Source organism: Calliphora vicina, chromosome 3 (genome assembly GCF_958450345.1).
Source record: "Calliphora vicina chromosome 3, idCalVici1.1, whole genome shotgun sequence".
Classification (NCBI taxonomy): Eukaryota; Metazoa; Arthropoda; class Insecta; order Diptera; family Calliphoridae; genus Calliphora; species Calliphora vicina.
Window position 1 is genome coordinate 92563936 of NC_088782.1, and position 16232 is coordinate 92580167.

Below are 16232 nucleotides of genomic sequence, written 5' to 3' on the forward strand. Positions count from 1 at the left end.
CGGTATAAAAATTATTCTTGATTTAACTGCAATGATAGACAAATTAAAGAAATCTTCGGTTATTTAGTTTTTTATTTTACTAGAAAAAATAAACTTGGTAGACTCTGTTAGTCGTGCAATTTTACTTTAAATCTTCTTTTCACATTTCATCAAAGGCAAACGAAATTCCAAACATTATTAAAAAAAAAAACAATTCGTTTATTAAACATTTTATTAAATTATACATTGATACATTTTAATTAAAAATTAATGTCATTTTCAAATTGACATTAATTTTTTGTAAGTGTTATCTTCTTTTAATACGAAACTTATTATAAGTAGAAGTTTATTGCGATGCTATTATTTGCATGGGGAGGTCTAGCATTCAAATTATTTCCGGAAGCTATGGACTTATTCAATGTTTAATAGAATAGTTTCGGTTTACATTAAACTTATTTACGCGGAATTTTATAACGATGAAACTAGATACTTATGACGGCGTAATTTTTAGAAATCATATCAACATTTATAATAGAAATATTTAATATAGTATTCACACTGAATTTGTGTTTTTATTAAAGCCGAATTTCATTGCGATATCGATATGAATAAGAGATTCATGAGTATTGAAGTAAATCTCGGAAAAATTTTCTATATGGGGATTACTTATTGATGCCAAATTTTATTATGCAACTAACATTTGTTGAAAAACATAAGATTTAACAGTGACGTACAGAAATCCATTTGGACTAAGTTTACTTTACACAAAACTTTATTGTATGCAATTTGATAGAGACTACGTGGAAATCGTTATTGAGATATATGACAATTAAAAGCATTTTAACTCTTTGCGGTTGGGTGGACAGTTTACTAACCACAGTTTCTATAGTCTTTAAAACATAGTTTATTGTCATCTTTTGCCATTTTGCTAAACAATTATATTTTTTGTAGTCATCGTTTATGATTTTTTTGCAAAACTTTGCCGTCTGGTTAGATAAATATATTAATTTGATAATATTGTAAACCGCAGTTTTCTTAAGAGACTTCCACGCATTCAATAAAAAAAGCACAGAGTGTTTATTGTTCATCGAATTCAGTGTTACTTTTGCTATTTCGTTTGTTTGGTCAGAAAATTTTGTAAAAAATATTCGATTTCAAAAAAATTTATACGAAATAAAAATTTTTATCATAGTTATTTTTAATGCCAACCGTGGCGGTAGTGAGTAAACTAACCACTTCACTCCACAAAAAACATTGGAATGGGGCGGTTTTATTATATTTTGATTTATTTTTTTCTTACCTTTTATAATAAACTAAAGTAAAAATGAAATTGTTTTGATTTTAAACTTATACACAAAAAATAGTGCCTGAAAGAGTTAAAGAGTTTTTCGAGGAGCTAGTATCAATCTTCACAGAATTTGATAGATAATTATTTTTTAAATAAAACTTCTGACTTTTGCTTAATTTAGTCACGATAGCAGCATGTCTAGCAGATTTATGAGCGATCAAGCATATTTCCGGAAGAACATTTGTATCAGGGATAAAAGAAATCCGGGATCGATTTCAGCCATTTTCTAATTTCATTGTGTTATCTTTAAAATTGTGACCTATAGTTTGATTATGAAGTTAAGATGGATTAAATGATTCAGAAAGGCTTTGATAAAGCTAAATTGCAAATAATTTTTCTAAACACCTTCAGTAAAGTTTATTTTTTTATTTAACATCAATATTCTTCACGCACAACCCAGCAGTTTTGCAAATAGTCAATGTATCCCTTATAGACAGTTATTTTCACTACTGTCTGATTACTTGGCTGACTCCAATTTATATATTTTGGGTCATTTGATACGTATGTGTTCTCTGTAATGCAGAGAGTAGTCACTTGGTTACTTTATAAATACCAGGTATTGTAGCGTGACGCCAATAGTCGCTTTAGAGTGTCAGAGTAATCTAGAGTGTAGTCACTTTAAATCGTTTGTTGCACTGCACTTTAGAATGTCTATTGGAGAGTCAATTAACACTTAGTGTCCTTTTGTAATTTGAAGTTAACACCTATTTTACTAAAATATTTGAGTTGTCATTCAAATAAAATGTCATTAGAATAAAGAATTTTATTGACTGCTCTGTTGGGGTTGGTATACCAATCTTCTGGTCCTATTGTTGAACATAATATTAGAGTGCCTCTATGTAGCTGGTATTTGGTTGGGTTGAGTACTAGGAGATGTCTTTTAGACTGATTTGGGATCAATAAGATTTCGCCTAGGACACGTAAATGTTAAAATAACTAGTTCTGTAGCTAGTCTAGTAATCAATTGTGTATCAAGTAAGGTAACTGGGTCTATGCAATCGGTATGCGTTGGACTGTCAGACAGGCTCCTAGTAGTTTGTTTAGGCTTGATTGCTAATAAATCATTAGTTCGGTATAGTCACCTAGAACTGTTGGGAAGTGTATCTTTGAAATATATTTCATGTATTTATTTATTTGTATGTGTGTTTGGTTGCGTAGATTGTATTTGTGTACATTTGAATTAGACTGTAACGGTCGGTCAGTTATAATTCATGTTTTAGTTTTTTTGCAGCTCTTTATGATGTTGTTGTCGTTGTCGTTGTTGGAATCAAATTGCACATAATCGTCCATTTCTTGTCGCATCATGTTTTGCCAGTATTAGTTGGTATTATTATGTTTCTTCTTTCTTCCACGACTTACAAACCAACCAAACATTCATCCATCCATCCAACCAAGCATTCATTTACAATATAAACTATAATGTAATGTATTTGTTGGATGTAAATACATATGTATTTGTTAGAATGTAGTACAGACATACAGACATACAACAAACATATATTATATTGTTTATCATTGACTTGAAAGTAGGTATGACATTTAATTCCATCCGATTTCTTCTAATGCATTTACAGATTACTTTTTTCACACATGCTTGAGTTCACATCAGATGCGTCGTTCTTTATAGTTAGGGGGCAGGGGAGGGATGAGAAATTCAATATTTTACACAAACCCCTCTTTTTTCTTAACATGCTACGTTTTTTTTTTTTTTTGAAATGCAACTGTAGCCATTTCTAATTTAGCTGCAACACGTATTTAACTTTTTGTACGTTTTCATTTCTTGCAACTTTCGTTAAGAGTGGAGAAAGAAAATTTTTTTAAAAATAAAAAAAGAGTAGAAGTTACTAGACAAATGTGTCAAACAGTCAGTCAGTCATTGTTTTTATTTCTAAGTATTTTCTTTGTTCGATTCAATTTTTGTTACAACAAGCAGCAGCAGCAACATTTTCTACAAATTGCATTTAGGTCTACTTAAAATATTAATTTCTCTTCTTTGTTTTCTAGTTGGATGGGATTTTTATGTAATTTTTTCAAATTACAAAAATTTGTTCGTCTTTTTTTTTGTGCAGTATTTAATCTCCTTTGTCTGTCTACATAAAGTGGGTCATAGATGGTATTAGGGTCTGTCCATTCGTCCATTCGTCTGCCTGCTTATTTTCAGTTTTTTGTTAATACTGTAGCATCGATATGAATTCACCTGTTTTAAAAGCTTTTTATTGTAATCTTATTACGTTAAGAAATTGTAAAAAAAATCACACACATACTGCTGCAAAAGTTAACAATTACAGAGGACATTTTGTTAATTGAAATATGTTTTTAAATATTATTTTTGTACATGGTTTGGATGGCATACATAAGCCATTTATGTATTTACTTATTTTATTTTTTTTTTATCATCTGTTAGCTTCTACATGTAATTACAAAAAATGTATGTATGAATGAATGAATGCATTTGTATATATTTATATTGTAACAGGATTAAAAGTAATTTTAACTTTTTACTTTTAAATGTTAAATACTCTGAAACAGCATCAAGAGGAGTGTTGATTGAATATTTGTGTCTCTTTCATTACATTTCTATGATTTAACCTAATTTATGCAATCATTTCCAATTTCAGATTAGCCTGCTCTATAATAAGATAACGGACAAAATGATAAGGAAATGTTAGGAAATACAAGCTCCACAAATTCTCACTATCCTGTAATTAAGCTTCCTGATTACACTAATGACACATAAGAGAAATGTCTATAGTCTGCAACCAGTAATGTCTTCTACACCATTTCCAATTGAATTTCAGAATATTCCAATTGAATTTCAGAAATTTCCAATTATATTTCAGAATTTTTTAATTGAATTTTAGAATATTCCAATAATAATTAAGAATTTTCCATTTACGTTTTAGAAATTTCTTATTGTATTTCAGAAATTTCCAAATTTATTTCTGAATTTTCCAATTGTATTTCTGAATTTTCCAATTGTATTTCAGAAAATTCTGTAATACCAATTGAAATTTCTGAAATACAACTAGAAACTTCTGAAATATAATTGGAAATTTCTGAAATTTAATTGGAATTTTCTGAAATACAATTGGAAATGGTGTAATATATCGACGAATTTCCTGCGGAGCCAACTAATACTATATAATTGTATCCTTGGGCAATGATAGATTATATGTTCTATTTTATCAATCTTATCGCACATTCTATAAAAATCCGGAGTCTCATTTAAGGGGGGTCAGACGGCATGTATTGCTTGTGTTTTGTGCCATGTATTGGGACATTTTTCCACATGTAAACATATACATACCGTGTGATCCATATGAAACTTTGTGTATGTAAAATACATGTGTATTACTCGTGACATTTTTGAAATTAGAGCATGTTCTATTTTCGTGTGTATAACAGTGTTGTATTTTGAAATACAACACTGTGTGAGTGCAAAATAAAAAAAACAAAACAAAAAAGAGTAAAGAAAAATCATAACAAAATAAGTTTCATTGCATTGAATATATTTATTGTTATTTAAAAATATTTTAAATAAATATATTGTTAAAAAGAATAAACATATAAACTAATAGAGGTTATGTCACATGCAATTACATATGTACGTTTGAACGTGGAAATTATGAATCGTATGTATAACGTGCATTTTGACATACACATGGAATTCCATATGTATCGAATACTTGTCCCAATACACAAGCAATACATGCCGTCTGACCCCCCTATTACTAATCCTAGCCCTGATTGAACATTGACCCGTTGCCACACATACAAAGTTTTTCAGACTACACCTCTCCATGTCCAGTCCGTTCTGCATTCAAAGGATCGGCTGGTATCAATCAAGTACAGACAGATTGAACTAGCTTATCTCCAGTCCAGAAAACTGTCTCGCAAATTAGTTTTTTATCTCGGTACCCTGCTAATGACCAAATTGTGGACATTTTTGAGACTAACCTTGTTTTCACCTAGTTGACTGACTGCCAGTCCCTTACTTTTAGCTCAGATGAAAAGTTATAGCATGATTTCACTGATAGTGTAAAGAAACTTTTCTTTAACCAATATCAGGGAGTAGTCACATTATAGCTAATAAAACCGCTCTTTCTCCATACAAGTTCCCACTTTGGACTCGAATTGATTATTGTGTGAAGCATGCAAAGTAGTTATTCAATTCTGCCAGAAAACCTGTATCCTAAGTAACTCTAAGGTGGTATCCTAGAGTCAGGTATATTTCCTATGTCAAGTCATGTTGTATATAACCAACCAACAGCTCGTTATTTAATATTCTAGCCCAACATTTTAACCAGAAATATCACGTAGCTTAAACTATTTTGATATGAAGAGTTTTTCAGAGTTGATGGGGAATAGTTGAGGAATATTCTCGGTTATGAATATAAATTATATTTTATTTTAGAGTTTAGACAGGTCCATGTTCAGTATTAAATTCTAAACTTTATTAAATAAAAGAAATGAGTTACGAAATTAATATCCGTAGTTCAGTTCCAGCAAATGAGAGACTAACAAATGAGAGGCTAACAATTCTTGTAATTTTATAACAAAATGTAATTCTTTGCAAAACATTTAAGATCGTTAAATGTTTATGGCTTTTTCTAAAGACTTTTAAATATCTAGTTTATTATCTGTTTAATATTCATAATAAATTAGTAATTTTAGTATGTGGTTTCAGAATTAAAAAGTTTTAATTAATGTTTTGTTGCTTAGAACATTAATTACAATCAGGAAGTCAAATTGACTATTCTTACATACTAGGGTTCCTAATTTCCCGGACTAAATTAAGCCAAAAACCTGTAAAATTTTTCAAATAATCGGCCAAAATACGATAATGTATAAACTATCAGGCCAATTATGAATAAAAATTCCACGGGAGTTTTTTCCCTTTTCCCATTTTCCTATTCAAATTTAATGGAAAAAACTCACGGGGAATTTTTTATTCATAATTGGGCTGTATAATTAAAGGTTCGAAAGGTTGAAAGGGAACTTTTTTCAAATCTAGATCAGTATTACTTTCATAATTTGCTATAAATATGAATATCCTTAGAAGTTTTAATGTTAAGCATCTTAATAATTCCATTAAGAACTTAAAATTTCAATTTGTATTGAGTCGACCTACTAGAAATGTTAATTTTTCTGTTTTGTCACACAGGTCAAATAATTTTGGTAGTGAAAACCTAATTTATTGCTAATCAAATGATTCTGTATAAATTGCAGAATTTGTCTGTTGTGTCTGAAAAAATGTTGTTACCTAAAATGTAATTCATCTGTGTCAACTGATAAAAAGCTTTGGATACAATAAATTCATTCATTTCATCATTATATGTGCAAAAATAATGCTGTAACTTTAAAAGCAAAACTCATAAAGAAATTCTCGAAACTTCGACAAAAATTTCCAGAAAATTTTCCCAATTAAAAACCTTACTACATATATAAATTGGATATTAATTTTTAAAGCTAGCTTTTCTAACCGTAGTTACCTCTACTATCGTTAAAAAAAAAAAAAACCTTTATCAATAAAGTATCGCTATCGATAAACTGAGATAGAATCGAATCAAAAATCTTTTCAATGGTGAAATCAACAACAGAAAATGAAATTGAAATTTGCAAAAATCATGTTTGTTTTAAATTATTAAAAAGAAAATAAGAATTTATCTTTCTATTCGTTTTCCCATAAGGCTGTCATTGTCCAAAGTATATTATATATTTTAGCGAAACTTACCTTAACCCGTTTTAATTTGTCTGGAAAGATATAAAACAACAAATGATATTTTAATTTAATATTACACAAGTGACGACAAAAAATTGCAACTTTTAGATTTTAATATAAGATTTAATTTGAAATACAAAGTAAGTATTAGCTACCATATATAATATGTATGTATGTATGTATGTTTGTATTTATAATATGTTCACAGTCTTACTTATTTGATATGGTTTAATAAATATTAAGATCCAACAATATCCCAAGGTAGATTAGTAAAATGGATATAAATATATTGTATTCGAAAAAATCATGCTTCAATTATGACAAGGTATTTAATAATAAGTACTCGATACATTTACATTGTCAGTTACATACAATTACAACATTTTACACACACAAGTACTAAACGTTACAGTAAAATTTTCTATTATTTTCACAATGACTATTAGAAATATCTACAATGTAACACTTATTATTTCGAACAATTTTATACATATATTTCAATAAAAAATGTTTTCCGATTTTGCTTAAATTTTCAAAATTTGATTTTTAGAAAATGGAGAACAATTTTTAAATTTGGATGCATCGAAAATACAAAAAACTGCAAAATAATGGCCACCCTAATGTACAATAAAGTGGCCCTCTAAAAATTAATTTTAATATATTTTATAAGGATTACCAAATTTGAACCTACTTTTAATTTAAGGTAGATTAGTAAAATAAAATTATATTTGAATTGTTTGTATTTAACAAAATTTGGTTTCTATTTTTACATAGAAATTGAAAATGTTTACAATACGCTTTTGAACTTCCGGAAAAATGGCAAAAGTCTAAATAAAGGCGATTATAAATTATAGATAATAATTTGACTTTTTGATCTAAAAAATTTATACACCTTCCTACATATCTCAGAAAACGAAATCTGTGACATGTTTATTCATGATTTATATGTCTTTAAGCGATCTTAACACACATAAATGTTAATAAAAAAAGACACCACTTAACCTACAGTTTTGATTTTTTTATTTGATTGAAATTATTATTGCAACTTACAAAAAATATTCTTTTTGTAGTTCTAATCAATAGTGTTGAATTTAAGAACCTTTTCCGGAAACTCTCCCATTAAGGTTTTTATAAGGCTTTCTGTCATTTTGTTCGAACAGATAGTCCAAAATCTACCACACTTTTGGACACCTTTTTGTGCTTTCCAATTCTCTTTTAACAAGAGCCCAAAATCTCTCCACTGACTTATGCAGTTTGGAGGATTTGCCTCTCTTGGTACAAAAACCACATTATTGATTTTGTACCACGCAAGACCTTGCTTACCATAGTGAAAGGATGCCAAATCAGGCCAAAAATAAGTGGACGCATTAAGAAGTCTCATGATTGTAAACTTTCCTTGATGTAATTTTCGGTAACAAAATGTATCATAACAAAATTTGGATAGGACTTTTTCTTTGCACGCTTTTGCATTAAGTTATCTTTCCGGATCATATAAAAATTCTATATAGTCCCGAAGAAATTTTTTGGGGAAAAACGTATAAAATACGGCCATTTTTACATGTTCCAACTTTGCATGCGTATAACTTTTTATAGGGATGAGATAACTGTTAGCAAGTTGTTTTTATTTTATTTAGAATTTTATAGCCAATATAGCTAATATTTTAAAAATAAATTTCGAACCTCCGTAGGCCCGCTATATCTAAAAAACAATAAAAATATCGAGCAAAATTAAAAAAAATAAATCAATAAACTTGAATATCTCTTCAACTAATAGAGATAACCTACACTTGTAAGCGTATTTCTCTAGGACTATTTATATTTAAAATTTCAGCTCATTCGGATCATAAATAGATTTTTGACAATTTTTTAAAAAAAATTTGAGACCCGAGGTGATCAAATTTGAGGGGCTACGCACTGGCCCCCTTCACCTTCGTGAGAAGAATATCTATCATTAGATATGGATATCTAATGATAGATATTTTAAAGACCTTTGCAACAACGTATATAAGACCATAGTAAGTTGGACCTACAATGGGGCAAAATCGGAAAAAATATTTTTTAACCCGATTTTTTTTTTCAACAAACGTTTTTTTTTTGCAAAATATTAAAAAAAAAATCCAAAAAAATTAATTTTGTTTACCTAAAATATTTAAAATTTGCATTTTTAATTATAATTGGGTGAAGGGTATATAAGATTCGGCACAGCCCAATACTTGTTTTATCTAAAACAACACAAGAAACGGAACTTTATACCCACCCTTAATGGAATACAATTTTCCACCAGGTGTTACTTTTGCAAGAATATTCGTGTTTCACACTGTAAACAGAAAAATTATAGATTGTAAAATATTTTACGTATAATTTATAAAAGTTACTTTGATACATATCAATCAATTTAGATGTAAGTAAACATCATAAACATTTGTGTATTTAACTTGTATGCAACATAATCGAAAATAAATACTTTAAGCTTTTAAATATGAATTCTTTATCCATTCATTCAGTTATTCTGCCATCCAGCCTAAGTGTCTGCCTGCCTGCCAGCCAGCCTGCCTTCCTTCCACAGAGTTTGGTAACACCCAAAGAGATAAAGTCAGTGAATTAAATAAATAAATGAGTAAGTGAATGAATGAATAAATGAATGTAAAAAGATGCTAAAGAGAAACCAGAGTAAATTCGTTTGTACAGTGGCGGCTATTTTAGGGGCAAAACTTTTTACTATGTTTTAATAAGATTTTTGGAAAATATTGTATGTAAGTTTAACAACTACATACTTAACGAAATAATATTAATTATTCAGCTGTGTCGAATTTTGCATAACTACCACCAAAATATCAGAATTTTTCTATAACATTACGATCATCAATGAATTTTGTGCTTCAATCAATTTTATTTATTAATGTCATATGAACCAATTTTTACTATTTATCATTTTCAACAGCAAATATTTCCGTCTCGGCTCTATTGAAATTCTTAGGCAGATGATAACCGAAATTAATATATTTGTCCTTAAATATCTGCCGCCTCTGTGCGTAAATCTTTCTTATAAATTCATCCAGCCACCCTTTAATGGTTGCTTCCTTTTAGCCTATACCCTGTATAAGAGTTTGCACTTACACGAGAAATATTTAAGATAATTTCAAAGAAGACAGGAAGTGAGGCATATCATATTTTTGTAACTCACCCACCCCCACGACCAACAGACTAACATACCGGCTGACAGACTGAGTTTGTTCTGTATTGTAAACTGAACGAACAAAGTTGCATGCAAACAAGAAACATTAAAGAACAAAAAAATAAAACAACAACTCAGCCGATTATGAAAAGTAAAGAATAACAACAAACACAATCTCATCAGAACTTTAAAGAATAAGATCTTTGAGAAAATTTTGGAAATTTTAAAAATTTACCAAACCCTTGTTTGTCCCAATCAGATCTAACACTTTGTAAACTCATTTAGCACCAAAAAAAGTTTTTCAATTTCGTTTTGGCATTTTTCACCTTCGTGAGAAGGTGAATTTCTATATTTTTCATTTCCGACCCTATAAAGTATATATATATTCTTGAACCTCATAGAAAGCGGAGTCGATTAAGCCATGCCAAATGGCTGAGATATGAGGAAAAAACCAGGACAACCTCGATTTTTGACCTATATCTGGATTACTAAGTCATTAATATAGACAAAATGGATATCTAATGATAGATATTTCAAAGACCTTTGCAACGACGTATATAAGACCATAGTAAGTTGGACCTACAATGGGTCAAAATCGGATATTTCGAATATTTTTTAACCCGAATTTTTTTTTCTCCAAAAAAAATTTTTTAAATTTAAAAATTTAAAAAAAAATTTTTAAATTTGAACAAAAAAAATTAAATATCAATTCGAAAAAAAATTTTTCAAAAAAATTAAAAATACCTTTGGGAAAAAAAATAAATTTAGTTTACCTAAAAATATTTAAAATTTGCATTTTGAAGTATAATTTGATGAAGGGTATATAAGATTCGGAATAGCCGAATATAGCTCCCTTACTTGTACAAGGTGGCGCAAAAGTAATCCTCCTATCAGAAAATGTTATAAATTTTTGACATTTGTGTAGTAAACACATGCGAAATACACATTAATAAACAATGTTACGCTACACTGCTCCAGAACGCGGAATATTTCCATCCTTAATCACCACCAAGAGGAAGATGATTTTTCATCAAAAATAATCATGAGTGATGGGGCCCATTTCCATCTTAGCAAATTTATGCTTTTAGGGCACTGAAAATCCGCGTGTAACCCACGAAGAGCCTTTACACCCGCTCAAATTCTCTGTATGGTGTGCTGTTTTCGCTGGAGGAGTCATCGGACCTTTTTTCTTCGAAGACGTCGCGGGCCAAACGGTTACTGTGAATGGTGAGCGCTACAGAGCAATGATCAACGAGTTCTTTTTGCCGCAACTTGATGAATTGGGATTGGAAAACATGTGGTTCCAACAGGACGGTGCAACGGCACACACTGCACCTGCCACAACCGATATGCTGAAGGATGCATTTCCCGGGCGCCTAATCTCCCGTTTTGGCGATTTGCACTGGCCAGCAAGATCGCCTGATTTGACCGCTCCAGACTTCTTTTTGTGGGGCTTTTTGAAGTCGCGGGTTTATGTCAACAAGTCAACCTATCGCCGAAAGTTTTGGCCAAAGTGATGGAAAATGCCACAAAAAAGGGCTCAAATGACAATCAACTGTGGCGACGGCCATTTACATGACATCATATTCTCGACTTGATGTAAAAAAAAATTAAAAGACCAAATAAAAATAATCCACAAGAAGAATCAAAATTTTTAATTTTTTTTTAGTTACAGCCAAAAAACATCGGAAGTTTACTTTTGCGCCACCTTGTATATAGCATATTTTAGTTGTTTGTAGATTTAAAAAGCAGTATGACAGTTCCTTTGACAGTTAACCCTTTCGTAAGTTCTATTGGGCTTAAAAAAGCCTATATAAACACACTATTAAAATAACTAAGAAATTATAGTCGGTCCATCCCGAGCTTATAATACCCTACATTAAGTAAATCAGCAAAAACCTTTTTCTTTTAACCCTCTAACCCGCAAACTTTAAAAAGCTAAAAAAAGTTTTCGAATAATTTTTTACAAATTAAGTTTAGGAACCAGGTGCAAAAAGGTGAAGAGTGCCTCAGGTCATTGTTGCCGGTTTTGTTGTAAAAACTATAATTATGATACGATTTTATTGAAAAACTAATAAAAAATATTTCGAATAGATCGTGCTTTTAGGCGCCATATAGTAAAACTTTGCTTTAAAAAAAAAATTACACAAAATTTCACGTGCTAAAATTATGACATCACTCAAAAAACAGCTGACAGAACAAAAACTAAAATTCAGAATGCATTTCGACCTTCGAGGAAACCCACTCTTGCGGGTTAGAGAGTTAAAATTTCATTAATTTATTTTCGTGAGTGATTTTCGGAATGTGCCTTATATAGGAGCTATAGCCAATTATGTGCAGGAACTAAGGCAGAAACTCAAAGTTCCTGAACATTGATACAGAAATACTTTTTGGGTAAACAATGTATTTATATCCAACTCAAAATAAAAAAGTCGGTCCGAATTTCAAAATCGTTGGAAAGGCTTTTGAAATATCTATTTTTAGATATCGTTTACATTTTGTACATTTAGGAGACTCACAAATTATGCCATCTCTTGACTACCGATCAATAAAAAGAAAATAAGGATGAGTCTCTGAAAATGTCATTGAAGTAGAAAACTGAGGAAACCCTACCTGTTATGGCCAATATTTTAATGTATTGCAAATGAAAGAATGACGAAGGCATCAAATTAATAGAAAAACCAACAAAAGATGACTTTAAAACGAAATAATTCTTTGAAATCAAGTTGTTTGTACATGTTTGTATTTGTTTGCTTTCATTATTGGTGTTGTATGGAATTATAACAGGAATTTTTGTTTCTCCTTTTCTTATTTGGCAGGTCGCCTAAATGTCTGGTCTGGTCTGGTTTACTAAAATGTTTATTTCATAATAATGTGTTGTTGAGCAGCAACGACACCAAAGTAACATGAGTAGTGTTGAGTGTATATGCGAGGAGTATTTACCCAGCAGTTCTGGGTGACTATCCGGAACAATCATTTAGGGTGACCACTAATTACATAAACAACTAAGTGACTAGTTATTTTAACATGTGTATGTTCTAAGCAGAGGGTCAGACAATTGACCCTCCATTGATTACAAAGAGACTGTACGATAGCTGGTTCAAAGTAGTCAACGCATGGGATTTTTGTACCGGTTACATAGTCAGTTACCTTCCTAATTATTTCACATGTATGTGTCCTAAGCGAAAGCTAATTGACCTCAAATAGTCAGTTAAAAAAACGTAGACAGTTCAATAACCGATTGATTGTAAACAAATCTTCCTCCAACTACTCCCCAATAAATTACTTTTGGGTAAAAAAACTACTTCCTAAACTGCAGTACAAAATAAACGTTTAAAGTGTCTACATACTTGATTACATAGATACACTAAAGTGACAATTGGCTTCATCTTAGTTTACCTGGGATGTATAAAGTAACCACTGACTTCTCTATGCACTACAAAGAGCACATACATAAGTGTCAAGAGACCCAAAATGTATAAATTTTAGTCAGCCAAGTGATCAGTCATTAGAGGCAATTAATTTCTATAAGGGATACATTGACTACTTGTAAAACTGCTGGGTTAAGGCCCATTCATACTATACACTCCAACATTATTTAAGTTATTTAAATAAACATGTAATACAATTAAAGGCAATCAATCATTTAATCAAAATATTTTATAAACACAAAAACACACACCCCCCAAACTTGCTGTTTCTCCTCTGCACACATCCGAATGTAGGGTGGAACAGGGAAATATAAAAAGATCGTTCAAACATGAGTGAGTGCTTGTATTTTGTTTAAACAATCGACAAAATGTTCTTTTTTTTATTCGTCAGCATATTTAGTAAAAGTTGTCTATAAAAAATTATATTCCATTCATTTAATTTATTGTAGAGTCAGTTCTTCCTCCGGGATTGTTTGAGTAAATAATATACTACACATGCATAGATATTGATGTTGTTGCTGTGATTTATTTTTTGTTGTTCGTTTAAAGTTTTTCTTAATATCATTATAAATTAAAAGCTTTTTACTTAATGACGACATTGCAGTCAAAACTGTGTAAGAGTAATTGAAAATTCAAAATCAATTATCGATACTTTGTTATTTATGCACAGATACACAAAGACTATGATGTATCTACATGTAATAGAATAAATATAATGAGTTTGTATGTATGTTTGTAAGTATTTTAGAGTCTAGGACAGCAAAATTTTCTCTAATTATATTCCTTTTTTGACTTTTGTGAATAATGAACACTTAACTTTTCTGAAGTTAAGTGTAAAATTATGGTTGATGGACACATTAAAATTTTTGGAAAGTCTTCCACACTCTACAAAAGCAAACAATTTCGTCTGTGTTTTCAAATCAATAGAAAAGCATAATGTTGGGGATAACTGGTTTTTATTTCTCAACTTAGTAGACATATTTTTTTTATAGATTACACTGTTTTCCTTCGAAGTTATAAGGCACTTAGAAAATGTATTTTTAAATTGTGGCAATTTCTTTACGTTTAGAAGAAGTCAATACACACAGGCTTATAAATCAGGATAATTTGGAGCAATTGATAATTTAATCACTTCTAAGCTAATTTTTAATAGTGGCTTGTCTTAATATTACTATTGGTCAAACAAAATAAAAATGTTCCTTAAAAAAAATATATATTTTAAAAGTATTTACTGGATCAACGTCTATCTAAAATTTTCACATCTTACGGTTTCACATTTTTCGACACCGATCGTTTTTAACTTGCATTGTTGAGCGCGATAGGCACATAAAAAATGTTGGACCGATTTTTAATCTTCATCGTTTGAACAATTCCTGCAGGAGTTGTTACGTGGCTAACCCATACGTGCACCGTCAGAAGTCCGAGAACATACCGAGGCCATATCATTCAGATATTCTATAAAATTCTCTGATAGCCCATCCATCAGACATTCATTCCATAAATCCATTCCCATAATCTAATTCTTTGGATTCATTTAAAGTATTTTATTTAAATAGAATTCATTCATTAATAATAGAATAAATTATTTATAATAGAATTCATTAAAATGTTGGTTAATTCAAATTCAACTAAATTTTTTTTCAGTCAGTTTTGTGATGAATTGAAAATAACCGTTTAACCTTCGCTTTACCAAATTTTTTTTATGTACATGGTTTACCAATACCCACCCGGGTGACACTACACTTTTATAAATATATGCGACGAACGAAATTTTAAAAAATTGAAAAAACCTTATAAAAAGTTTAAAATGGTTCTATTAAATTTTATAGAACTCTAGAATTTGTTCAGTGAGTACAAATTTCATTTAAATCGAAACAAAATTAAAAAATATATTAAACCAATAAAATCGATGTGGTCACCCGGGTGGGTATTGGTAAAGCGAAGATTAAAGGTTTTTTTTTGTAATAGATTTGAATTGATGCAATACTATTCACTTAAATGGACGACACTAGATTTTATTACTGTATTATCCTCACAGCCGAAACGATGCACAGAGCGATGGCTTCATACATTTTAGTGCAAAAATTATAGGCAGTGGCATGCTGAAATTCAATAAAAATCGGTCACGCCCACCGCCCATGAACCCCATATATAGATAAGAATTTTTTGGATATTTCGTATATCATTCGACGTAAAATTTTAAGTTTTCATCCTGTTTCGAAAACTTCCGAGAAATAATTTTTTATTAATCGAAACAAGACACTCCCATCTTTCATTTTATTAATACAACAGCTTGGGGGAAATTTTTTTTCCATAGAAAATCAAAAACAAAATAATATTTTTGAAGAACAGAGTTCTAAAGTGGCACATTTTTGAATCTAATTGAGATATTGACTTGAAACTTTTTTTTGTAAGACCAAAAATTAACTTATCTAAACAAAAAAAAAATAGTTTGGAATAAATGTGGATTATATTGGTTATATTTACTAATATTTTATATTGGATAATATTTGCAATTCTATTAAAATTTTGATACAAATTTTAGTTTTAGGAACTCAATAACAAAACTCGATGAAA

General features: G+C 30.0%; 1 protein-coding gene across 5 annotated transcripts in view; it reads right to left on the reverse strand.

Annotated features, from left to right (window-relative positions):
• Positions 1 to 16232, reverse strand: part of mub (poly(rC)-binding protein mub) — a 189472-nt gene that overhangs the window by 98261 nt on the left and 74979 nt on the right. For all 5 annotated transcript variants that reach the window (XM_065504826.1, XM_065504821.1, XM_065504823.1 and 2 more), the window contains exon 2: positions 7062 to 7081. The gene's annotated coding sequence lies outside the window, so the exon portion shown is untranslated. The remainder of the gene's footprint in view (positions 1 to 7061; positions 7082 to 16232) is intronic.